This window comes from Dermacentor albipictus, unplaced genomic scaffold (assembly GCF_038994185.2).
Source record: "Dermacentor albipictus isolate Rhodes 1998 colony unplaced genomic scaffold, USDA_Dalb.pri_finalv2 scaffold_13, whole genome shotgun sequence".
Taxonomy (NCBI): Eukaryota; Metazoa; Arthropoda; class Arachnida; order Ixodida; family Ixodidae; genus Dermacentor; species Dermacentor albipictus.
Window position 1 is genome coordinate 519640 of NW_027225567.1, and position 27468 is coordinate 547107.

General features: G+C 44.2%; 1 protein-coding gene and 1 long non-coding RNA gene across 2 annotated transcripts in view; both read right to left on the reverse strand.

Annotated features, from left to right (window-relative positions):
• Positions 1-27468, reverse strand: part of LOC139051640 (uncharacterized) — a 335738-nt gene that overhangs the window by 127988 nt on the left and 180282 nt on the right. The gene's annotated exons all lie outside the window — the stretch shown is intronic.
• Positions 12512-27465, reverse strand: LOC139051642 (uncharacterized). The gene is made up of 4 exons (XR_011509471.1): positions 27319-27465; positions 18712-18831; positions 15328-15547; positions 12512-12656 (listed from the first exon to the last, which is right to left on the reverse strand). It is a non-coding gene; the product is annotated as an uncharacterized lncRNA (long non-coding RNA).

Genomic DNA, 27468 nt, shown 5'->3' on the forward strand with positions numbered 1-27468 from the left:
CAAGATCGTTCACGAAGTTTACATTTTGTCGAAATGAGGGTAATGTTAAGAATGATGTAGAGGCAAATTTTGAATGTGTGCTGCGTAATTAGGAGCTACATGAAAATTACTGAACTCTCATTTTAGGCCTGTTTAGAAGGGTTATATGAAACGTTGAAATTTTTCCCTGCTGCTTGGGAGCACCGGCCAAATAGGGCAACGATTGTTTATTTAGAGAAAATGGGGGCCATGAACTGTAGCGAAAGTTTGAAGTATGTAGGGTAATGATGTGCTTTAAAAACAATTACGGAATATTCGTTTAATTCTAATTTTATTTTGTTACACCAGGTGTATGGTTGTTTTTCCCCGGTAACCTCAATGCACTAAGCTAGGAACGTTTATATTTAGTTTAAGTAGACAGCGTGCGGCGGGTACTGTATGATAAATGTTTAATCTGTGCACGAGAATTAGAACATTTGTACAACGTACTTATTTAAGTGTTCCAAAGTGCAGCCGTTACCCTTATTTTTTCCAGACTACTAAAAGAACTGTAAATGACACTAAGTTGAGACACCGTAAAAAAGAAGGGGAGTGGGAGGGCCACGGTAAATGTAATGCGCAGCAAAATAGTATCGTTTGTATCCTAATTAGGAGCTTAGCAAATTACTGAACCCTCGTTTTTTTTCCTATTTTCATGCGGCATAAGAGGTTCGCATTACGTTTGCCATCGTTCTCGGTGAACTGAACAGGGTACGTTGTTTATGTTTGGTTAAATAAGGAACAGGTTATGGGGGATGTGTTGACAAAATTCAAGATGTGTGGCTTGATTATGCCTTGGCAATAAATAACGCATGTAGTCGCTCCGTATTGTTACAGGTATGTTTTACGAAGGACGCAGAATTAAGACTACTGGTCTGGGAGAAATACAGATGTCCTCTGAATGAAATTTAAAAACTGAAAATAAAAATAGGGAGAGCATTACGGCAAATCAGCAGGCGAAAGTCAACGTGCGGGGTACACTCCCCCAACCTTTGTAAAAAATGTTCTATACTGTGCGCTCGAGAGCGTTATACAGCTGTTTTCTGTTATGCTTTCCAATGTTTTTAGAGAACCTTATAGGTCACGCCAGAGCTTAAATTTGTGAAAAATGGGACCGAGGGTGGGGGTGCATGGTCGGTGTAATGTGTAGAGAAATTTCAGCTTTTATTGCTTAGCTATAGGTATTGCAAATATTTACTAAACCCTTATTTCTTCCCCTCATTGTCACACATTATAAAAAGTACGCACAAAATTTTTCCAGAGTGCTCGGTGAACTAAAGAGGGCACTTTGCTTAAATTTGGTTAAAATAAGGAGATTGCTACGAGTGATGCGTAAGCGGGGTTCAAATTGTGGAGGTTACTTACATCCAGTCATTTCGCGCATGCTGGAAAGTGCTATACAACTGTTCTTTGTAACTCTTCCCTACGTCACATCGAGTGCGTATTCGGCGGAAATGGGGGCCATTTCAACGCAGTGTTTGGCTAAACGTTAACTGCTCCGGTTTTAGGAACATTGCATATAATGAACCACTCTTTTTTTTTTCTTGCTATTTTCATGTTTGTACGAGGTTCGAATTGGGTTTTCCAGGAGCCACCGGTGAACCAAAAAAGGGATGACATAGGTATTTAGATAAAATAGGAGGCATACTATGCGTATATGTTTAGGCGAAGTTGGAAGTGAATGAGTTAATAGCAGTGTTTGCAATAAATTGCTTATGCTATGCAAATGCTTCGAAGCTCTATAGAAGTAAGGATATTGGAATGGCAAAATTTCCGCATCGAAGCCATCACGGATATTATCACATTTCTAGGCAAAGTAAACTATTGAGTTTGCACGGAGTCTGTATGGTAAAAAAAAAAAAGCGGCATACGTACACTTTATTTGACGCATATTTGTAACACTACTTGAATTTGAACATCCAGGGAAATTAGGGGCTCATAAATGAGAAGCAGTTTGGCTTTCAATTATCTTCAACATGACGACAACTCACGTACCGTGTCGTGTTATTTGACGGCGAGAAATTTCATGCTACAGCACTGTACTTTGTATTAAAGGGTCCCTCAGGTCTGGCCATTTTTAGCTGTACGATGCGCTCTAACGATCGTGTCTGCTAAGTATTACATAAGTACACACCGCGGAGAGAGCTTACATTTCAAACCAAACACCGTTTGCCCTTGTCGCGGGCCCCGCGCTGCCAGCCGGAGAATAGACGTGAATCGAGAAAATGCGCCTACGCACATGGCAACGTTGTGACGTCACTCACAGTGACACATGACTTCGCAAATTTATCAAGGCAAGATCAGTTATTTGTTTAATATGTAGCTTCAGTAAATGAAATAATGTTTTAAGAAATAATAAAGCATACAAACCGAATGTCTGCGCATGCTTGTTTGACTTTGTATGGTCTCAAGAGAGACGTAATTCCATTGCGTCTGCTTGTAGCTACGTGGTGCACTCGCGTGCGTAGAGGCCGAAGCTATCTTTTACTACCGTGTTTCAGTGCCGCGATGATGCTCTTTCATCCTCTCGCGTCTGCCTTACTGCTCCTGATTGTGGCACTCACTTGTACCGCTTATCAAGTGTTATGGTGCAGCGCGCGCAAAATTGTCCGCGGCGCAAAACAAGACAAACGTAACAGCTCGGTCACGAGACCGTCACCGGATGTGCGCCATTCAGCCAAAACGCGAGCGCGTGCGCGCGCGCGCGCGCGCGCGCGCGCGAGATAGAGAGAGAGAGAGAGAGAGAGAGAGAAAGAGAGACGAAGGTGGGGCCCGTGACGTATTCGTCACGCGATCCTCCGGCTCCGGCATGGGCGAACACAGGAAAGGAATTTCGCCTCCGAAGGCTAGACGAGACAAGTGGAGAGAGCACCTTGCTTGGCAGTGGAGCTCGCCTCCTGAAATCATGGGTTCGCGATACTTCAAATATTTTTATCTCTGCTATTAATGGACTAATCTGAAAAAAATTCCAGTGGCAGAACACTTCTTAGAGCGCACGTAACAACTTCCAGCGTATAAGCAAAATTTCCTGCGTGGCCTGGTGAGGGGCCCTTAAAAGAGATGCAAACATCGTGAGACTGGTCAAGTAACAAATCCAGACAAAAAATTCGCATATTGGCTGTCCGAAAGCGAGTCTTTCTCATTTAATGGCTGCAAATTATTGAACGCTAGTTATCTGCCCCGTGCGTTTTCTCACTCAGCTAGTGCTGCCCGTGTACAACAACCCCAGCTCTCCTGCAACGGAATATTGTCATTGTCGACTCGTTATCCCTTATATTCGAACGAAAGGAATGTTCGATAATTTCGAACAGTGAAATATCGAATCGAATGGCAGAAAGCGCTGGATTAGTTTTCGCAATTTCGGATATTCGCACGCCCCTAGATATACGCATATCTTTACAAGCACCGCAGAATTTGACTCGCTGCCCTGGAAAAACTTCAAATGACATCGAGATCACATTTGGTGAAAATGGAGAGAACCTTAAGGCAAATGAGCATGTGGAGTTAAACGTGTGTCGCGCAATTACACTGTTTGTGAAAGATTCCTTTGCAAATGGTCGAACACCTTATATGCGGGCAAAGTTTCAAGCGGGGTAGAGTCATATGTGGTCAGCGTTTTAAGCAGTGTGCTGTTTAAGTACACGAAATTCGGTACGTTGCACAACTTCTCTAGCGAAACAGCCTCTCTGGAAATTGCGATGCAATGCTCAAAGGTCGCACAAGTCTGCGGTGTTTTAAAGCGAACTTTTTTGCCTCTTCTCCCTGCTATCCACCGTGCGCCGGTGGCCTGTCTTGCACACCAACATCGCGTGCGCACCGCCGGATGGCGCCACGTTTCCAGGGGGCGCTTTGGTCTAACACATCCTTGGTTATCAGGTACAATGAGTGGAAAGAAAACTTGGTTGGACGTAACGTATTTGTGGACCGGAAACAATTGCACAGAGAAGAATCAAGAGTTGATGGAATGCCCAAGGGCTGATATTAAGGATTTCGGGAATGATGCCGATATTATCGTATTAGATGACATGAATGCCAACGTGCCGGACCCAGATGGCTATACCGACCACAGCGGGAAGTCAATGATACTAGATCTTTGTGAGCAACATGGCCTCGTTATCGTGAATACAGGACGTAAACATGAAGGGTAGATCACGTGGGAAGTGGGAAACCGGCAATCGACCATTGATTACTGTCTGATGACAGCAGGTATTTATGATAAGTTGAGAGAAATGGTCATTGACGTGGAAGGGTAAAGCACCATAGGGGGTGACCATAAACGCTTCATTTAAAAAATATAATATGTAGTTAGGAAAGAGAGCAAGCAGTGCAAAATGGCCAGTCCAAATCGGAACGCTGAACAAATAGCAAATATAGTCACAAGAGTCGAGAAAGAACTTGGCAAATGGCCAAGAGTGCGAATGTAGTCAGCTTCTAAGTGTAAAAACGACCGAAATACGGAAAGAGAGACAATATGTTCGCTGGAAAAAAAAAGAAACCGAAGAGCTGGTGGAACAGGGAGATACGAGAAGCGATAGCCGAACGGCAGAAAGCATCCCGAGAGCACAGGCAGGCAAAGAAGGCACAGTTACTGCAGGATGAAGTAGCCAGTAAAGGGGAAATACACCGGGAGAAAAAGTCTATGGTTCAAGCACTGGTGCAAGCAAAGATAAAATGTGAAAGTCAACTTTGGTTGTCAGAAATACCTGAGAAAAAGAAGGCCGCACCCAGAATATTTTGGAACCACATAAAATTATTAGGCAGGAATTCAACAACAACACAACAGCATATCCTAGACGATGATGGAAACAAACTGGAAGGTGAAGCGGCAATAAATTGGATCCAAAAAATAACAACCGAATTTTTCCAAGGGAACGACAAGGTTGTATTTGAAGAAAAAAAGAGCGTGAAAGAGAACCAGATGGAACAGGAGCTGGTGCTGACAAATTTCAACAGGAAGAAAGCCGAAGAGAAAAATCCTAAGAGTACAGCCACAGGGCTAGACGAGGTTTCTGTTAGGCTGATCAACGAAATAGGACCAATAAGTGAGGAAACTCTGGTGAAAACAGTGGAAAAAACTTTGAAACATAGACGAATACCAGACAGGGTACGACAAAGTAGAATGAAGTTTATTTATAAAGGTAACGGGGAGAGAGATAGAATTCACTCGTATCGACCGTTGGCCATTACATCGGTAACATACAGGTTAGCAATGGAGGCAATCAAATTGAAGCTGCAAGCATGCGCAGAGAATAATGGCATTTTGGGAGAACTTCAGAATGGCTTCAAAATAGGTAGGCGTTTAGATGATAACCTATATGTTCTTACTCAGTGTATTGAAATGCCACGTATAGAAAGCAGGCCATTATATGTGGCCTTTCTATACATCATACAAGAGCGTATATCAACGTAGACCGCAACATTTTGCGGGATATTCTGGAAGGGGAAGGCTTAGGCGATGATCGTCTATAGCTTTTGAGAGAGATTTACCTAGAAAATACCGTTTGCGTTGAATGGAAAGGGATGAGGAGCGAGCAGAAAGTTGATATCAACAAGGGACTGAGGCGGCGGTGCCCTTTATCCCCACCGTTTGGTACAGTAGTAGAGCAGCAGCTTCCAAGTTTATCTTATGTGGACGACATTGTGTTGCTAGTTAACAAGCAAAATAACTTGCAACGTATGGCTAATACCTGTGGACAGGAAGGCGAGAATTTAGGTTTGAAATTATACGTTAAAAAATCAGGTGTTTGGTATTCAACGAAAACAATGAACAGAGAGCGGCAATACACGGCCAGGAAACACCTCGGGTAAGAGAATATAAATACCTTGGTATACGGATAAACGAAAACAATAGATAAATGGAAACACAAGAAAAACAATAACCCTAAAGGGGAACAGAATTGCAGCAATAATGAAACACAGAGTGCTACGGGGATACAATAGGTACGAGGGGCTCTCGGGTATGTGAAAAGGTGTAATGGTTCCAGGACTTACATATGAAAATGAGGTTGTTTGCTTGAAATCTAGGGTACAATCAGGAATCGATGGCAGCTAAAGATGAGTGAGACGCCTCGCACTTGGTGCTCAAGGGAAGACCACAAATGAAGCTATGCAGGGTGGTATGGGCTGGACAAGTTTTGAAGGGAGGGAAGCTCACAGTAAAATTGATTATGAAGAACGACTGAAGAATGCGGGAGAAATTAAATGGGCTGGGAGAGTGTTGCGGTATTTGTACAGGAAAAAGATTGATTCACAGTGGAGGAAAAAGAACTAGGAAGCATACCAGCAAGTATGCGGCCTGTAGGATGAACAACACAGCAACAAAGAACGTCAAGCGGAAAGAAGTCAGAGAGGCTGCAATAATCTCATGGGTGGCGACAATGGCAAAGAAACCTGCCATGAGTAACTACTTAAGAGGAAAAAAAAAAGAAATCAGGAAAGAAACAATTTATGATAACTCCAAGGGAAGCTCATTACTTTTCGAGGCGAGATCAGGATGCCTTAGAAAACGCACCTATAGAGTGAGATCTAAGAAGGTCGAAGAAGCGTGTGCTTGCTGCAAGAAAGCTAGGGAAACGATGAAGCATGTTTAATTGGAATGTGAAGATATCTTCCGGGTAGTCAATTTAGGCACCACGGGCCTCCTCCGGACAGGCCGCCATTGGAATCTGAACCTGGCAACGTTTAACGTTAGAACGTTATCTAGTGAGGCGAGTCTAGCAGTGTTATTGGAGGAATTAGAGGGTAGTAAATGGGATATAATAGGGCTCAGTGAGGTTAGGAGGACAAAAGAAGCATATACAGTGCTAAAAAGCGGGCACGTACTGTGCTACCGGGGCTTAGCGGAGAGACGAGAACTAGGAGTCGGGTTCCTGATTAATAAAAAATTAAATTATGGCGTTTTACCTGCCAAAACCACTATCTGATTATGAGGCGCGCCGTAGTGGAGGACTCCAGAAATTTCGACCACCTGGGGTTCTTTAACGTGCACCTAAATCTAAGTACACGGGAGTTTTCGAATTTCGCCCCCATCGAAATGCGGCCGCCGTGGCCGGGATTCGATCCCGCGACCTTGTGCTCAGCAGCCTAACACCATAGCCACTGAGCAACCACGGCGGGTTCCTGATTAATAAGGATATAGCTAGTAACATCAAGGGATTCTATAACATTAACGAGAGAGTGGCAGGTCTTCTTGTGAATCATAATAAGAGGTACAAATTGAAGGTCGTACGGGTCTACGCCCTTACATCGAGTCATGATGACCAATAAGTCGAAAGCTTCTGAGGACGTGTAATCAGCGATGGGTAAAGTCAAAATAAGATAGACTATACTGATAGGCGACCTCAGTGCCAAGGTAGGCAAGAAGCAAGGTTGAGACAAGTAAGTGGGGGTATATGGCATAGGCTCTAGGAATAGCAGGGGAGAATTATTAGTAGAGTTTGCAGAACAGAATAATATGCGGATAAGGAATACCCTCTTCTGCAAGCGGGATAGCCGAACGTGGACATGAAGGAGCCCGAATGGTGAGACTAGAAATGAAATAGACTTCATACTCTGCGCTAACCCTGGCATCATACAAGATGTGGACGTGCTCGGCAAGGTGTGCTGCAGTGACCATAGGATGGAAAGAACTTGAATTCGCCTAGACTTGAGGAGGGAACGGAAGAAACTGGTACGTAAGAAGCGGATCAGTGAGTTAGTGGCAAGAGGAAAAATAGAAGAATTCCGGATCAAGATACCGAACAGGTATTCGGCTTTAGCTCAAGAAGACGACCTTAGTGTTGAAACAATGGACGACAATCTTATGGGCATCATTAACGAGCGTGCAATAGAAGTTGGTGGTAACTCCGTTAGACAGAATAAAAGTAAGCTATCGCAGGAGACGAAACATCTGATTAAGAAACGCCAGTGTATGAAAGCCTCTAAACCTGCAGCTAGAATAGAACTGGCAGAATTTTCGAAGTTAATCAACAGGCGTAAGACAGCTGACATAAGGAACTATAATATGGCTAGAATTGAACATGCTCTCAGGAACGGAGGAAGCCTAAAAGCAGTGAAGAAGAAACTAGGAATTGGCAAGAATCAGATGTGTGCGTTAAGAGACAAAACCGGCAATATCATTACTAATATGGATGAGATAGTTGAAGTGGTTCAGGAGTTCTATAGAGATTTATAAAGTACCAGTGCCACTCACGACGATAGAGGAATTTGAAGTCCCACAAGTAACCCCGGAAGAAGTAAAGAAAGCTACGGGAGCTATGAAAAGGGGGAAGGCAGCTGGGGAGGATCAGGTAACAGCAGATTTGTTGAAGGATGGTGGGCAGATTGTTCTAGAAAAACTGGCCACCGTGGAAACGCAATGCCTCATGACCTCGAGCGTACCGGAATCTTGGAAGAACGCTAAGATAATCCTAATCCATAAGAAAGGGGACGCCAAAGACTTGAAAAATTATAGACCGATCAGCTTACTGTCCGTTGCCTAGAAAGTATATTTACTAAGGTAATCGCAAATAGAATCAGGAACACCTTACACTTCTGTCAACCAAAGGACCAGGCAGGATTCCGCAAAGGCTACTCAACAATAGACCATATTCACACTATCGATCAGGTGATAGAGAAATGTCCGGAATATAACCAGCCCTTATATATAGCTTTCATTGATTACGAAAAAGTATTTGGTTTAGTCGAAACCTCAGCAGTCATGGAGACATTACGGAATCAGAGGATAGAGAGCAATATGTAAAAATACTGAAAGATATCTATAGCGGCTCCACAGCCACCGTAGTCCTCCATAAATAAAGCAACAAAATCCCAATAAAGAAAGGCGTCAGGCAGGGAGATACGATTTCTCCAATGCTATTCACAGCGTGTTTACAGGAGGTATTCAGAGACCTGGAGTGGGAATAAGTGGGGACAAGAGTTAATGGAGAATACCTTAGTAACTTGCGATTCGCTGATTTATCCTTGCTTAGTAACTCAGGGGACCAATTGCAAGGCATGCTCACTGACCTGGGGAGGGAAAGCAGAAGGGTAGGTCTAAAAATTAATCTGCAGAAAACTAAAGCAATGTTTAACAGTCTCGGAAGAGAACAGGAGTTTACGATAGGTAGCAAGGCACTGGAAGTGGTAAGAGAATACATCTACTTAGGGCAGCTAGTGACCGCGGATCCGAATCATGAGACTGAATTAATCGAAGAATAAGAATGGGCTGGGGTGCATTTGACAGGCATTCTCAGATCATGAACACCAAGTTGCCATTATCCCTCAAGAGAAAAGTGTATAACAGCTGTGTCTTACCAGTACTCACGTACGGGGCAGAAACCTGGAGGCTTACGGAAAGGGTATTACTTAAGCTGAGGACGACGGAACGAGCTATAGAAAGAATGATGGATGTAGCGTTAAGGGATAAAAAAAGAGCAGATTGGGTGAGGGAACAAACGTGAGTTAATGACATCTTAGCTGAAATCAAGAAAAAGAAATGGGCATGGGCAGGACATGTAATGAGGAGGGAAGATAGCCGACGATCATTAAGGGTTACGGACTGGATTCGAAGGGAAGGGAAGCGTAGCAGGGGCGGCAGAAAGTTATGTGGGTGGATGAGATTAAGAAGTTTGCAGGTATGGCATGGCCACAATTTGTACATGACCGGGGTAGTTGGAGAAGTGTGGGAGAGGCCTTTGCCCTGCAGTGGGCTTAACCAGGCTGCTGCTGCTGCTGCTGCTGCTGATGATGATGACCTACTATGGCAGAGGAGGTCACTCAAGTGCGACCACTTCCGCTTGGATCAACCAACGTACTGCCGAGCTGTGCCTCTCTGAACGAAGGGCGAGAGGCAAATTTAACTCCGATTTACTCTAGTGTGGAGCGACAGTGGCGCCAGCTGTGCTCGCAACCCATGCGTGGTTGAGTATTGCCTTTTTTTCCTCTACAAAGCCATACCAAAGGAAGGTGCTTGGTTTATACGGTTGAAAATATATAAGCGATTATAGTATTATATGTTTTCTTATAAGGTTTTTACTAAACGTCCCTCTATGTTGGTTTATCTGAAAGACTTTTCACGCCAAAATGCACACAAGCGCTGAGGCACCCGCCAGGTTCCACCGCAGATGGCGGCACGCCGACAACGGAGGCTGCAAAAGCCACTTGACGGTAACTCAGCCAGACTTTGGTCACGCTCTGAGGCTGACCGAAGGTCAGAATCGGTAAGAGCGCCTCCGAGCGCTCTGTGAAAAAACCAGCGTAATATGTTCCGAGAGCTCGATTTTCAGCCGCCGAATGTAACGCGTGCCGTCAGAGTTCTCTGGAGCAACCGGAAATGACAGGATGAGGCATGTGCGGGGTGCAGCAAAAATCCAGAGGACAACTCCGCGCATACCAACGGAATTTGAGAAGGTATTCACACAGCGAGACCAACAGGAAAAGTCCATGTTCCTGAAGAGGTGGGATTTAAAGTGAATGGAAACATTAACCGCTTAGCAGTCGATAGAAGGAAAAGATGGTTGGGGTATTGGTCGAAAAAAGCAAGGAAGAAATTAATCGGACCGGATCCGTTACAAACATAGGCAATTATACAAGGCATATAAGGTATAGATGTTTTAAAGGAGAGCGAAAAGATAGCGGGACCAGGACTAAACTGTAGACTTATAAATATCTGTACAGTACTTGATTAGCTCAATTAGGCTAGGTGACTATTTGTCGCCGTTCCGACTCGAACGAGATACTGATAAAGCTTCACAATCACTTTCTCTATCGTGAGCACAAGCTCAGCGTACCAATACAACAATACAAGGACACCTGTGTTTGCCATGGATATCAGAAATGGGGACCACATTCTTAAAAAAAAAAAATTGCACCCTTTGGCGCTTATCTTGCCCCAAAACAATAATCGCCATCTGTCTTGCCCGCATTTGCTTTCTTTAACGCTGCGAGCCGGGCACTTCCCAGTCACGAACGGCATGCGCGTTTTGAGTGTGACACAGCATTCTCGACAGGAATGTAGCGAGCGCCGAGTTTTCAAAAAAGCAAACGCAAGCAAGGCGGATGATGGTTATTGTTGTGGGACAAATATATACCCCAAAGGGTACAACCGTTTTAACAGTGCATGAAGGCTAAGACCCGGCTAACACTCTACAGCACCTGGCCGCGAATACACGGCCACAGTTACCACCGCAGCCTCCGAGCTCTGAACACCAACGAGAATAACGAGTACGCTGCGAGATGTTCCCATCAGACGCGGTAATTGAGGCAATCCTGCAACAAATAATTGACGGCCTGAAGTGCTTCAAGAAATACGTATTTCGTATACTTGTGTTATGGTCAATATAGAGATATGAAGAAAGGACTAGCCACAAATTCCTTTTATTGAGCGATTCATTTAATATTTTTTTTAATATAGCTTACCTTAGACAACAGTTTTTTTTTCAGTCTTCTGAAGCTGTTGCGCGGGGACGTCCTTCGAGGCATAGAGCTTAACTTAACAGGTAAGCGTATAGTATACACGTTAGCGTATAAGGCAAGCGTATAGTATATGGGGCACGCTGGATTTTCAAATGTGCGTGTTTACTTTCTTTGAAAAGGAAGAAAAAAGGAAAGAAAGGAAACAAAAGAGAAAGAAACGCATGTTACAGCATAAGCGGGTTCACCAGTGCGCCGTCATGACGAGGGCTCGTGCGAGCGTATGCGTTGTTCACTTCTGACCGGCGGACCTTGTATGTAGAAAAAGAGGCGACAAAGAGCACGCGCGCCACGCGAATCGCACTCGAGATTGATTGACCCTGCGCCGCGAGCGCCGTTCGGGAATGAGAATGCTCCGCATAATCAAAGTACGCGTTGACTCGCGCTCGACTCCACGCTACATCCGGGCGGAATGAATGGAGGGGGTAAGAGGGAAAGGCCAAAAGCTCCAAATTGTGTTAGCGATGCGTGGAGCACAGCCAAATTGGCTGCGTTCGTTGCCACCCCCTTATGAAAATTAGTGTTGAATTTTAGTAGATATTCCATTGCCGTCCTATTGCTCAATCAACAAAATTTTTGTTGAAATATCATTGTCCCACTATTGCAGATTTGTTGACCAGCATTGAAAAGTGGCCACCGTGAAACCATTGTAATTTCATTTACCAGTTATTGCCTTGACTTTCTATGGAATTCCCATGGACGAACAATTGTATTTCCATGAAATGTAATGTGGAATACAACATTAAGTTTATGGATTGTAAAGTGGAATGCAACAATAAGTTTATGGATTTTCAAGTGGAATGCAACAATAAGTTTATGGATTTTCAAGTGGAATGCAACATTAAGTTTATGGATTGTAAAGTGGAATGCAATATTAAATTTATGGATTTTAAGGTGCAATGCAACATGAAATTAACTAATGTTGATATTCGCCATTGAGGCATGGCTTGGCCTCGGGACATCTTCAAGGTGCATTTTCTAGCTTTAAATTGCAAGGCCTCTTTCCCTGTGGTGTTATGAAAAGAAACAACTTCGTGATTAACAAAAAGCATGTGAATCATTCCTTTTATACAATAGGCCACAAATTTATTGAGCTTCAGGCTCTTTCATTTCTCTTGCCAGTACTGGGGAGATGATGTTCTTTATGTAGGAGAGGCTGGCAGAGGGAAACTTGGAGCATGTGTAGTCTGGAAAAGAAATACAGCATAAGATTACCGATGCATACAGGATTTTCTAGCTGTCTAATAAAATAATAACAAATTGAAGCCTTATGCTATGTTTAAGTGCAGGCCACACTGCTAGTGTCAGTCATAAAACATCATCACAGAGTAATTTAGCTACGTTGTGTACTTTGAGCCAGGGTCTGCAGTTATCAAGTGTGCACCACAATATTGTAAAGAGCAGAGGCAGAATGAAGATAAACATCTCAGTACTGGCACCAAGCTCTTTGGCATGCATAAAGAACAGGTCAGTGTGTTAGCAGCTATTCATTGGAATTTTATATAATTCATTTGCACGTACAGGTAATCCTCTATAACGAAGCCAGTAAAACCAGCACTTTACTTCGTTGTATAAAAATTTCGTTGAATGAAAATTTGACCTTTTATAAATTCATTTATCCTCACAGCAAATTTCTCTTACCCAAAAGGGTGCGTAAACCTTATCAAATTATCGGGCAATCAGAAAAAATGAATTTCAATGACAAAAACAGTTGAAGCTTCACCCAAAAGTGGAAGCAATGATAGCAACACTAAAGTATCACAGCTATATGAAGGCTAATAAGCGTTGACATACAGCCTTGTTGCTAAGACACACTTATGTGTCCCCGAAATGGTCCGGACAAATTTTGTAGGCACGTGGGGCACAGCTACAGTAAAACATTCGCACAACAATCTGTGTAAAGCATCTTACATTAGAGGGACCCCGAAATGATTTTGATGATTCTGTACAAACATACTGAGCCATTAGAGGATAGGTCCTTCTGATCATTATTTGACACATGTAGGTGCTCCGGTTAAAGCACATAATTTATTATAAGATTTCAAAAATTTACATTGCTGCCGATCACAGCACACCACTCGGCTGAATTTTCAGCCGCATCTAACCATTTGATGTAAACTGTCCTAATGATGCTGGTAGGGCAAGCTATCCGACTGGCCGCCCAGCGCGCTTCATCAATAATTTTTTTAACTTTATGGTGAACCAATGTTGTTCTTAATAGTTGGAATGTTAGTTAATTTGTTTCTATAAAAAAGAAAGTAACAGAAAAAGAATGCATAAGAAAAATTTGTCACTACACTTCTGGCGCACAGCAAGTGTCATCTGCTTGTGTTGCAACGTGCTCCATTTTTACGAGAGCTCCGCAGTCATTGTCGGTCTCAGTCCTTTCGCAAGAAACACGATTCGCCTTTGTTACGTTGAAGGCTGAAAACGTAACTGGCAATGTCAAGCTGCGACACCATGTCCCTCTGCAAGGCAGCAGACGAGCGAAGTGGCTGCAGTGCGTCGGACTGTCGATATCGAATCGGCGCCAGGATTTGCACGTTTGCAGCCGTCACTTTACACCGGAGGATTACTAAAAACCACAATAGTGTTTCGCGAGTCCGGTATTTGTGTAAATGCAAGCACAAGGAGACAGGGCCTGGCCGTTTGACTGTGCCGTTTCACAGGATGAGCAGAAGCGCAAACTGCACGGCGCAGCCACCTGATGGCACAGAGCTTGACCAAAAACAGTAACAGTAACAAAGTGTATTCTTCCTTACTGCTGGTGTAAATATTTTGCACGAGCGTAATCGTTAACATGTTTTTGTAAATGCTTAAATTGTTTTACGCCGAGACAGAGCAATATGAGCTCGTTGTTTGGCTGGTTAAGCTCTGCGCCAACAGGTGGCTAGACCGTGCAGACGAATCAGTCCGCTCAGCTGTGGTTACCGGAATGCCAGACACATTCGGCATTGCGACAGACTGCTCAGAATGCACTCTGCTTCGATAGCTCTCGCTTGGGGTCGACTGCCAAGCAACTGGTGGAGAGGTTGGAGAGGCTTCGCGCACTCGGTCCTAGAGAACTGGAAGTAGACGGCACGACGTGCCATCCTGACGCAGAGCCAGTGAAGGCGGAGCTTAGCCCTGATCACTTGGCAAACGAGTTGAGGAGAAAACGCATGGCTATGGAGGAGGGTAACTTGTAATCGTCAGTGGCTCTCTTAATAAGCAAGGCTTCACACAAATTGTGGTGTGAATGATTAACTTTAGCTGTATCTTACGCGTCTACAAAATTTGTCCGAACTGTTTCAGGGGCCCTTTCAGAGAACTTTAGCCAATTACAAGTTACCCACCTCCATAGCCATGCTTTTTCTCCAACTCATTCGCCAGGCTAAGCTCCGCCTTCACTGGCTCTGCATCGTGATGGGACATCCTGTCATCTCCTTCTAGTTGTCTTGAGCCAGCGCACCAAGCCTCTCAAACTTCTCTGCCAGCTGACTGGCAGTCGATCCCAAGCGAGCTTTCGAAGCAGCATGTGTTGCAAGCATTCTGTCGCAATGCCAAGCGTGTTTGGTTTTCTGTTAACCACAGGCAAGATTTGGAGATTTTGATGGATAGGTGGAGGCGTACACTAAATCCTCTCCATGCTACTATTGCTGTGATAAGGAGCTTTTAGCCTAGACGTCCGTGAGTGGCCTGATCGCTCTGTACGGTCCAGCTACCTGGTGGTGCCGAGCTTGACCAGTCAAACTAAAAGCTAATATTGCTGTGCTGGCGCATATCTCTTGCTAAGTAACGCACGAGGAGATGCGAATTTTTAAAATAATGTTCCAAGACTGAAATTTGGAGTTGTACCACTAGGACTGACGTACATACCAATCACAGCTCGGATACGAATAGGGTCCAAGGCCTCCTTGAATGGCTGGTTTAAGTGCAAGTTGCTCTTCTCACCCAGGAGCGGTTCGTCCCGTAGCTCCTCAGGGGTGAATACATTCCACAAAAGAGCCCTGGCAAATTTGCCAAGGCCACTTTCGCATGCTCAGCATAGCTTCTCTAGGGTGCCTTTTTCAACACTCACACCGGCCCCAATGTCCACCTGGGAACATGAAAAAAAAATATCATGTAGGAGCTGTATAGCCCATAACCTTTTGCAGAGTAAGATTCAGAATTTGCTGGCAATGACATACCTAACAAAAAATTAAGTTATGCTGTTTTACATGCCATAACCACGATCTGATTATGAGGCACACTGTAGTGGGGGACTCCTGAATAATCTGGACCACCTGGGGTTTTTAAACATCTGTATCTAAGTACACTGGCGCTTTTCCATTTTGTCTTTATTGAAATGCAGCCGCTGTGGCCGGGATTCGATCCCGCGACCTCATGCTTAGCAGCCCAACACCATAGCCACTAAGCAACCACAGCGGGTGACACATCTAGGAACAAATAGCTAAGTTTAAAGGAGAGAAACAATGCGGTAACCTGCAGCAGTTACTGACATGACTTACAGCAGCAAGTTGTTTTTCATCGACTATCATTTTGCTTTATCATTTCTACACTTAAGTAAAAAAATACAGATAACTTCCTTTATGCTCTATTTGGCTTATTATCTGTTGGTTTCACATGATTGTGTTTAACAAAATTGGGCCCCTCAGTTCCCTTTGTCTTTAATTTCATAATGAGGGTCTTGAATCAGGCAGGTTTGATGTCTTCAAATAGCATACAAGAGTTTATTGGTCAGCTGCCTGCTCATAAAGTTCACATATGCGTCACCATTGGCCAAAAGGATGGTCCACATTCAATGGATTGGCATGAATAGAACTGGCTAACACACCCACAGTTACACATAAACAAAATACCCAAGAATCTAGAAGTTGGAACAGTTGCCGCGGTAACGCAATTTGTAGTGAAGAGGTTGTGGGTTTGGCTCCCACCGGAGGCAAGTTTGGTTTTTCTGGCACTTTCATATCCATTTATGACATCTACACACAGCATAAAGGCACAGGAAAAGCTCAAGTGCATACTACTCTGATAAGCACCATAGCCCTCAATATAAGGTGACACTTTTTTGTCATGTAACACTAAAGTGAGCTCCATCAAGTGAAATTGTACAAGCTCATGACAATAAAGTTACTGTCTGGTGATGGTGTAAGTTATCAGTGGCTTAAAAGGATTCAAACGCAAGCTCACTGTTATGAATTCATCGAAGAAAACACGGATGAGAAAGGGAGACAGGACGAGTGCTTTTTGGCAATAGTAAGTACAGGTTCAGACATGGATGCTACACAGCACACATTATATTAGGACTATAAATGACGTTTCTAGCCAGAAACATAAATGCATAATTACAGTGAAGACAGTGACAAGTTTCCTCAGGCATCAACCCTAATGTGTGCTTTCACAGACAAAATTGATATGAAAAATGCAGCCTATCAATGAGAGGTCATCCTGCCTTTTTAAGTAAACAGCGATTTCTGATGATGCATTGCTATACCAATGTGCATGTTCCTGCCTTTGACTTGAAGAGACTTGGAGCTTGCAGAGAACAAGTTTAAGGATAGTGCGAAAAATTCATTTTTCTAACAGTACCATTTCATGCATTTATGTTAGCTAGCTAAGACAGAGGATATGATAGATATATGCACCTTTGGGCAAGCAAGAAAAGCTCCAACTGTTTGTTTGGCTTGATTTACAACCTTGCCAAGTGCCGTTTTAGTTCGTTTTGACTAATTTGGGTGCTTCTGCAAAATAAATTGGTTACGAAATTATGAAAGCAATCACTTATGGTTCTTTAGTATATCACAACAGACAGGTGCTTTTGGATTGCACCACAGTCAAAATGCAGCCACTGAGCCATGGCAGCATGTGAAATGAAACTGGAAGTGGATAAATGCACAAGTTACGCAGAATGAAAAAGCGATCACTCGGCACTTTGTTTATCTCATTGTGCTTCTGCTGTCCTTTTCCAAGTTTTTGTGCTAGCGGATGCATGCACATTTTATTTCTTTTCTCTCGTCCTTTGATCTCTTGTTATATATTGAGCCTGTAGTACTAAACACGAGCGTTACTGTGCCATAAGGGTAGTGCAAACTGATTTTATGTTGATTCCTTCAGTACTGGGGTGGTTACGAGCCTCTTCAGTCAAGCAGAGCTGCTAGATTACGTGTATTTAGTAGCATGTCGCTGTCTACTAACGGCCGGCTCATCATCCTTACACAATACTGGGCAGCTCATTCCCACCAACTTACTCGTTTGATATTTACGAGAATCTGCAATTATTATTATTTTATTTATTGCATTCTGCCCAATTCTAACTAGACTGGCACAAGTAGTCGGGTAGCAAATACGTCGGTATCAATGCACTGCCCAATGCTGTGTAAGGGCACCAAGCAGGAAATTAGCAGACAGTGACATGCTGGTAAACACAAGTATCTAGCAGCCCTGCTTGACTGAAGAGGCTCATAACCACCCTAGCAATGAAGCAATTACCTTAAAATCAGTTTAGACTAACCTCTATTTATTGGCACAGGAGCGCTCGTATCCATGCATTCCGTCTTTGGCGCCAAGAGGCTTCCTGAAGTGAGATGTATTGTACATTTTGTGATCGGTGGAATAGCACTTCAATATCCTTTTTTCTCCCTTTAAGCAAAAAATTATTCTAACAAAGCTTTCTCAGTTTAATAACACAATGAGCTATCACAAGAGGCAGTGTTTGCATATTTTTCAATTCATTGTTAAATTAGCACACCGTATCAGCTTTCTTGAGTGGTCGTCACATGTGTACACTATTGTACCATATTCCGTCCAAGCATTTTTTTTTCAGCATTGTACAGGTCCTGACCATTTGCCTGATGCAAAATTTAAGCTTTTACTGGAAAAAATCCTAAATACAGGCCATTGTACTGCCTTTCAATGGCCTATAAATATGTTAGAAATGGCTGATAATCGACGAATGCATTATGGTGTAAAACTTCTTTCTCTTCATTTACCTGAAAAATTTTGTTGTGCTTTCATAGGAAAGGAAGAGTGTTCTTACCAGCGCCTTTTATGACATAGTTTGGCACTTTGTGACCAAGTTCACATGGTAATAACGGAAGCAAAAACCTTTCCGTTGAAAAACATGTTTCATGAAATTAACTTCTTTCTTATTTTGAAGGGTCTTCAACTTTTTCAAAAGCAATGGCAAGTGGTCAAGCACCAAGGTTAGGACAGCTGCTGACTGTATAATGTTGTGGCAACATATGTTTAAAGGCTTTTTACCATAAATGTAATCGTGTTTTTCTGCCATCCGCTTCATATGTTCCACTTCATCTTTTAATTCCCGATTTTCTTCTTGAAGTGCCTTTACCTGAACAGTACAGGTGCTGCATGGGTTGATATCTGAAATAAAAGAAAGCATCTATTTTTTTAAAGACATACAAGAACAATTGGTTTAGCAGTATCACGCGCACGAAAATTATCTGTGGGCAGTGCATTTTCACAGACTCTCATCGAAGTTATCAACATAATGCCTTCTTACAAACACGCCTTAATTCAATATTGCCAATGGTAGTTGACAAACTATAAAAGCACCATTAAATCAGGCCTTTGGCAATACCAGTTGTTCGGTTGCTGGATTCCCAACTTATTCAAAGATTAAAACTGGACAACCAGTGATCAGTCAGCCTGCATGGTTGTTTGATGAATAATATTCTAATGTTCAGATGTGCCGATATTTTTGTTTACTCCACACCGTTGAACGGTTTCAATGGAAACCTTATTTAAAAATATATAAACACAGACAATGATCCCTTTAGAATAAAAACAGGAACAGCGCAACACAGGGCAAGCGAGTAAAGAGCACAGCACAGAGCGCTGTCTTGTACTCCGTGATGTGCTGTCCCTGTCTTTATTCTAAACATGAACCAACCAGCCCCACTGAACACAATGCTAACAATGATCACTTGCTTCATCATCATCAGCCTGGCTACGCCCACTGTGGGGCAAACGCCTCTCCCATACTTCTCCAACTACCCCGGTCATGTGCTAATTGTGGCCATGTTGTCCCTGCGAACTTCTTACTCTCATCCGCCCACCTAACTTTCTGCTGCTCCCTGCTACGCTTCCTTTCTATTTGAATCCAGTCCGTAACCCTTAATGACGATCAGTTATCTTCCCGCCTCATTACATGCCCTAGCCAGGCCCATTTCTGTCTTGATTTCAACTAAGATGTAATTAACTTGTGCTTGTTCCCTCACCCAACTTGCTCTCTTATCCCCCTTAATGTTACACCCATCATTCTTCTTTCCATAGCTCGTTGCATCGTCCTCAATTTAAGGAGAACCCTTTTCATAAGCCTCCAGGTTTCTGTCCCGTAGATGGGTACTGGTAAGACACAGCTGTTACACACTTTTCTCTTGAGGGATAATGGCAACCTGCTGTTCACGATCTGAAAATGCCTGCCAAACGCACCCCAGCCCATTCTTATTCTTCTGATTGTTTCAGTCTCATGATCCGGATCCACGGTCACTACCTGCCCTAAGTAGATGTATTCCCTTACCGCTTCCAGTATCTCGCTGCTTATCGTAAACTACTGTTCTCTTCCGAGACTGTTAAGCATTAGTTTTCTGCAGATTAATTTTTAGACCCACCCTTCTGCTTTGCCTGTCCAGGTCAGTGAGCATACATTGCAATTGGTCCCCCGAGTTCCTAAGCAAGGCAATATCATCAGCGATTCGCAAGTTACTAAGCTATTCTCCATTAACTCTTATCCCCAATTCTTATGCTGTGTCAAGACCTGTACATTTGTGAGCCAATTTTTATTTGTATTTACTTATACAGAAAGAAGTGGCGAGCATGGCCAGTACTTTGTAGCGATGCCTTTTCTCGATGCCAATGCCTTTCAGTGCTTTTCGCATTTATGAGTGGCCTCTTTTAAAGCTCCGCCCGATACACAGCCTCGCTTGACCACTCACTAAAGCGAAGAGCACTGAAAGGCATTGTTATCGGGAAAAGGCATGGAAGAAGGAGAGCGTAGGAGAGGCGCCGGCCAACACAGACGTGTTGGAGGTAGTGTGACGGAAGTCGCATGCTGTTTTTCGCAATGCAGCACTGGTAATGGTGCCTCAAATGAAAACCTTGCCATAGCAACCATGCCCCTTAAGCTCTCGCTGCTGTGCTAGGCCTCTGAAAAGTGAAATAAGCTTGTTCGACCCGCGTCTTTCTCGCAGCACATTATGTTCGCAAGACAAGCTGACTTTGAAGCGAGGTGTGTAAGCTCGAAAGATGTTTTGGGTCTGTGAGTGCAAGTGTCAGCAACAGACGTACTCAAGTATCTGCGGTGCAGGTCTTTGTCATCTTCTTCAACATGCCCCAGATGGGCACAGGATCGCGTCTGCTTCACTAAAACTGATCAAGAAGTTTCACAGGCATTGTTCTGATGCGCATCAGCAGCACACACTTCTGGCAGCTCATAGCAATGCAAGTTCAAAGCTCGTGCCTAACTGTTCTGGCGAACTGAGTGGAGGCACAAAGGGAGATGGCACACCAACATGGCTGCATTTCCGGCTTCAAAAATGTGGGGTGCGAGACCGGGCTAGTTGGTATTCCATGGTGAAGTAACTAGCGCAAGAGTGGACACTAAAAGGCGACAAGGACAGGCGCTTGTCCTTGTCATCTTTTTAGTGTCTCATTGTCTCATGTCCACCCTTGCGCTAGTCACTTCTTCAAAAATGTGACGTCAAGCCCTCCTACTTTGTTTCTTTCCTCCATGGGAAAAGGCATTGCTACAAAAACCGGCCCATGCTTGTCTTGACTAAGTAAGTCTGGTTAAGTACCAACCTAGTTTACATAATGAGCTTATTCGCAACTAGTGATAAATGAGGGTTAGTTATTAAATTTACAAACAACTTTTTTGGTAATAGTGTAATGAACAGCCAGCTATGTCATCTAACCTTTCAATCTCCCTCCTGTACTATATATACAGATTGTCCCACATAGCTTGAGCCAAAGTTTTCAAAATGAAAGGCACTCCGGACGCAAGTTGAACCAAATTCATAATGTTGGCACTGTTCTAGAGTTACTCAGGCTGTTTTTTATTTTCCCCTTAACTAACGGATTATTTATGTTTAATTAATCAACTTTTTAAGCATTGGCTGCAGACCCCAAGTGTGAGATGCAAAGTTGTAGAGCATTTACAGAAACCTCTCAATAAATTGTTTCCAACACGGTATATTTCACATGGCCCCTTTTTCCGCGTTCCAAAGAAAGCCCACAACATATGAAAAAATACCACGTGGCGGGGCACTTGTGGACTGTTATTGTGCTGCTCTGATGCGTGCGATGGATGAACAGTGTCGGCTGCAGTGAGACTGGCCCACAAGAGGGTGTTATGCCTGGTGTAGGTATCCGGGCATGCGGCTGTTATTGCAGGACGGTGCAAATGCATGCTGCTGGCCAAATGTTGCCAAAGCAATAAAGCATCTAAGGCCACAAAAGAGAAAAGATGAAAGCAGCATTTTGATTCTGCTTGAAAGAAGGAAAGGGCGAAGTGCGTGGGAATGATGGAAAGCAATTGCTGCTGCTGGAATTTTGCCTTTGTACACAAATGACCTTGTAAAAGTTTTGAAATTGAACGATGATGCTACAATTTTAAACCTTAGGGCTCGAATAACAGCGGATAAGTCGCATGCGGACAAAACTAACTAATGGTAAAAAAACCTTGGCTATATTCAAGGAAGATTACACATGTATTCTTCAGGCAACTCTTTCCATACTGGCCCCGTCTGCTCTCCTTCTCGCACTTACTGTCTACCAGACTTTTTTTTTTATCTCGCACCCCACGGATGCACATCACTTTGTGGTCGCAGTATCGGGTGGCCGCGTCTGGCTTCACACTTGTGCACCGTCACCAGCGTGTCAGTCCCCGAGAGAGTGCGCCCACAGGCTGTTCCAGTTTACCGGATGTAGATCATACCTTATGTACCTCGTCTGAACCAATTCCAGCGAACTGCAATGTTGGGGGCGAGGACTTACGGAGTCGCCATCTGTCAGAAGCTCCTCCCTTGCGTAGTATGAGATCACGCGGCACGCTCCTCATAGGTTTCGCTTACAGCGCTAAAAAAACCCGACGTGGCGGCCCTCCTCAACATTTATGTAAGTACTCTCACAACGAGGGAAGTTTTTGACTGTCGATATAATAATCTTGGGCAAACTGAACGCACAGAATCGTTTACAGACGCTCTCTCTTTGCCGAATACATATGTACAGTGAGCGCCACTGCACGCGGTCGCCAGGATGGAGTCTCCCTAATTGCGTGAAAGGTAGGCAAATGCTGCGAATAAACTATGCGAAGTATGTTCTTATAGTGGGCTGTCTGTGTAACCAAATGGGGCACAACAGAATGAAGCCTCAATGCAGCGATCGCACGGGTTCGCGGCGACCGACTGCATGTCTGCATGCACGTCTGTGAACAATGTTTTGCTTTCGCTGTGAGCGCGTTTTCGCACCGTGCCGTGAGCTTTAGGCTGCAGCATATGAGCATTTTACAGTACAATGGCAATCTTTGTTGCATGGACGCTATCACAACTGTTCAAAAATAATTTTGTGATAGAGATTTCGACACCTACGGTGACTGTGATGTGCCATCGCAACGATTAAATCTTTTTTTGTCTTCTGAATTCTTGGACGTTCCAATATTATTTCTCAAGTTGCATCGCACTGTATGCTTATCGGTCTTCTCAGCGTGCGATTTCCCTGTGCTTCTTCGTCGTAATCCAGTGCAATAATTCATAACACAAACGTGACCATATGCCATGCCTTTTTTTAATGTGCTTCTTGCCGCTCCCTTTCCGTTCCAGTGAACTTGCCAGTATCTAGCGTCAACAAGTTCATAGACCAAAACCGTCATGACATTAGCTAGGCAGTGGGCGCGGGCAAGCGTCTCGGTGTGCGTTTTCTGCTACTCACCGAAAATCGCGCAGTCCTGACACCATAGCAGAAATCTTCCTCGCACCTGTTTGCTGCATACCGGAGTTGTAGGTGATGGCTGTCTGCCACTTCTAAGTTTCGCGAGTCAAGCTTCATGTGGCTCTTTGTTCTGTGGCTACGTGTGAATAAGGCTGACACCAGGCTCCACTGCGTACGTCCGGCACAACGGCACCGAGCAGCAGCCTACCTTGCTGCACGCTTCCAAAGGCAGCCACTACCTATTAAGAGTACTTTCAAATGTTAAGCGGTAAAGCCTCACCACTTAATCAGAACTGTAGCACAGGTGGCACTTTAAACTTTCATTTTCAGCTGGCTTCGGTGCTTCCAATGCAGCCGATGCGGCCACTGTGTTCACGTGACCTCTCATATGTCACGTCACGCCGATGGTGGCATGAGCTTTTCCAGTGGTGGAGCTCGCCCCCAATATCCAGAGCTCCTCAGGCACACATATCCCTGCGTGTTCTCTACAGCAACACTATTCAGCTGTGACCAACGTTGAGCATATATGGCTTACTCCAATGAGGAAAGGGAGGATATGGTTTTGGCTCTAGGTGCGTCAAGTGGACATAGAAGGCGGGCACTTTAGCTATTTCCACACTGGCATCCAGGTAAGCATCTGAGCTCAATGATGATTGTGCATGCATATGAAACGCTGAGACAGACTGGGACTTTTACGAAGAAGCAACATAAATCTTCAATCCTGGACGAGGACGTGGAGATAGATACTGTGTCAGTTTTCTTCAGACCCACATGCAAGCGCTCGTAGTGTGGGTGCTGAAGCTGGAGTGCCAAATTCTCCAATGTGAAGAGTACTTAAGAAGAGGCAGCCTCATCCATACCACATGCAGCTGCACCAGATGTTGGAGCCCCGCTATTTCAAAAATCGAAAGCACTTGGCAAACTGGATTATAATCAAGGTGGAAGATTATCTTCAGCCGGGCTTTGCCAACAAAACATTGTGGACTGATGAAGCTACCTTCTCATGTAATGCCCACGTGGACATCCACAACACTCACTATTGGAGCAACGAAAACCCTCACTGGGTTTTGAAGACATTACCAATATCAGCGGTCGGTTAACGTGTAGTGTGGAATTTACGGTGGCACTATCATTGGCCCCCTGTTTTTTAATAACATGCTTACAGGCGAAACATATGAATGACATCCTTGATGGGGCGCCTGAGGATTTTCTTTGCCGAGTTCCATTGGCTAGGATATTTGGTATCAGCATGATGGTGCTCATGCACATGGCAGCACCAAAGCTTGCAAATGGCTGCATGAATTATTCCCGCAGCAGTGTATTGGACAGCATGGGCTCATTGCTTGGCCAGCATGGTCGCCAGATTTAACTCCCTTGCTTTCTTTCTCTGGGGCTACATCAAGGATCAAGTATACCGGACACCAACTACAACATCAGAGAACCTAAAAGAAAAAGTAAGACAAGTTTGCAACTCCATCCCTGATACCATGATCAAGAACGGCTTGGAAAATGTGCCTATGAGATGGTGACCTCTTCGAACACGCATTATAATCGAAAGGCACTTTTTGGATTGAAGGTCACTGCAAAATCATTCCGGCCCTAACGCCGCCTCCCCGCCCAACCCCATTACACTCCATCGGCAGGCCGCCAGCTCGTGTCCATTTCAAGAATAAAAAAGAAATAAAGCTATCTTCTTGTTCTCTTTCGTCTCCTTAGATGCTTTATCGCTTCGGCACCGCTCAGCCAGCAGCATGCATTTGTGCCGTCATGCGATAAAAGCCGCACGCCCAGACACCTACACCAGACGTAACGCCCTGTCACGGGCCAGTCTCGCTGCAGCCGACGTCTTCATCCATCGCACGCTTGAGAGCAAGCAACACAATAACAGTGCACCATTGCCCCGTCACATGGTATTTTTTTATATTTCGCAGGCTTTCTTTGGAATGCGGAAGAAAGGAGCACGTGAGATATATCGTGTGAGTGTGTGTCCTTTTTTGGGGGGGGGGACTTCGAGAAAGCATTTGATAACGTTCCTCATGAACGCCCGTTTCTAAAACTTTCATGCGTTAATTCTTTTGCTTTTGAATGGATTTGTGACTTTCTAACTAACTGCCAGCAATTCGTGCACGCCAATAAACAGTCTTCTGCCTACCTTCCTGTCAGCTTGGGCGTGCCTCAGGGCACGATCCTAGGCCCACTATTATTCCTAATATATATCAATGATTTACCGAGTGATATTTCTTCTAACATCACACTTTTTGCAGACGACTGCATGCTACGTATATCGTCCAATTAACAACCTGTCTGACATTCACTCCCTTCGGTCTGACTTTCAACGGATCGAAATCTGGTGCAACGAGTAGCTCATGTCACTAAACACAAATAAAACATCACTACTTTCTTTTCATTGCCAGCAATATTACTCATCACTGAATTATTTGATCTATAACTTCACAATTTCATGTGTAAGTGCGTGCAAGTACGTAGGTGTTCATTTGTCATCACATTTAACACGGTCCTTTCATACAATGCACACTACTAATTAAGCTAACCGCGTTCTTGGTTGTTTACATCGTAACCTTTATCTACCACATCCTTCTGTCCTACTTCTCGCCTATCACACAATAATCAGACCAAACTGGAATACACATGTACTGTTTGGGACCCTCACCAATGTAACCCTAATAAAATGCTAAAATCTGTACAGAACCATGCAGCCAGATTCATTTTCTCAGAATGCTCATACCATTCTAGTCTCACCGAACTAAAATCTCGTGCAAACCTTGGAAGTCTTTCAGCACGCCGCAGAATAGCACGTCTGTGCCTATTGTTCAAGTTTTATCACACGTCACCTTGTACTCCTGCCATCAAGTCAGCACCAATCACGAAACAGCTGTATACCCACCATCTGCTCGAACCACTGTGAATCTTTCTTCATTTTTTGTCAAAACATTGCAAGATTTGAATTACCTTCCCTCTGACGTTGCGCTCCTCTCCAGTAGCACCGACTTCAATACAGTAATAAAAAAAATTGTATATAACACTTAATGCATTTGTAAATAGCCCACCCCTCATGTAAAATCCCTTTACTGGGGTCTTTGCGATATTGTAAATAAATAAATATTACTTCTTTTTCATAAATGCGTGACCATCCACCTGTAGAAGACCGGCAGCTCGAAATACGAATGCCTTACAGTGTGAATGCCCCTGACACGCTTCGGCCTCCGCGGCCCCAACTCACGGGCCGCCCTGCTTCCAGCTTTGATCCTCCCGCACCCCTTGGGTGCCCTGGAGAACCTGCGCCGCCTCTTTTGTTATAATATCAAGTGCTCTTCTGAAGCGTTCGTTTGCCGGTTACATGTCCCCTCCGGGAGCAGTGCTTGTAAAAATTCTCCAATCTCTCGTCGCGACGATAAAAGCGGCCCGCGACTTTTATGCGACACCAGTCAGAACTTTGCTGAAATATCGAGCAGAATGACTGATAAGCGGGCAAGCTGGCACGAATTTGTGGCTAGGCTGTATTACATTGCGCTGCTCGGGCATACGTATGAAAAATGTCAAGGTCTAGCACACAAACTGGTCGCGTCGATCATATTCGCTATGAGATGTTTTTTTTTTCCGTGTCTTAGTGATCAATTGATTGTACGTGCAACACGCTACACCGGCAACCTGGACAGCGCATAAACTTTTCTGAGACAGGTTCCGTGTAACGTGCCTTTAGTTGGGATGCATCATGTAACCACGCAAACGACAACGGACGAGGAAAGAAACACACAGGACAGGCGCGGATGTTTCATCGTCCGTTGTCGTTTTCGCGGTTACATGATGCATTCCAATATCGACCACCAACTAGCTCGCCTCTCCCTGTTAAATATGTTACTTTAGTAGGGACAGCCGTCAAAAAACACGAGATGTACTCACCGAAGGCAAGGAGTACTGCCGGGTCCGGTGGCGCTCCTTCTTTCCAACTGATGAGTTGAATACTTCTTTAATTGACCCCTGCTGCGATATGAGACGGAAGGCCACATCCGTGTCGGCCAAAGCATTCAGGGGATACACGTCCCACTTGTT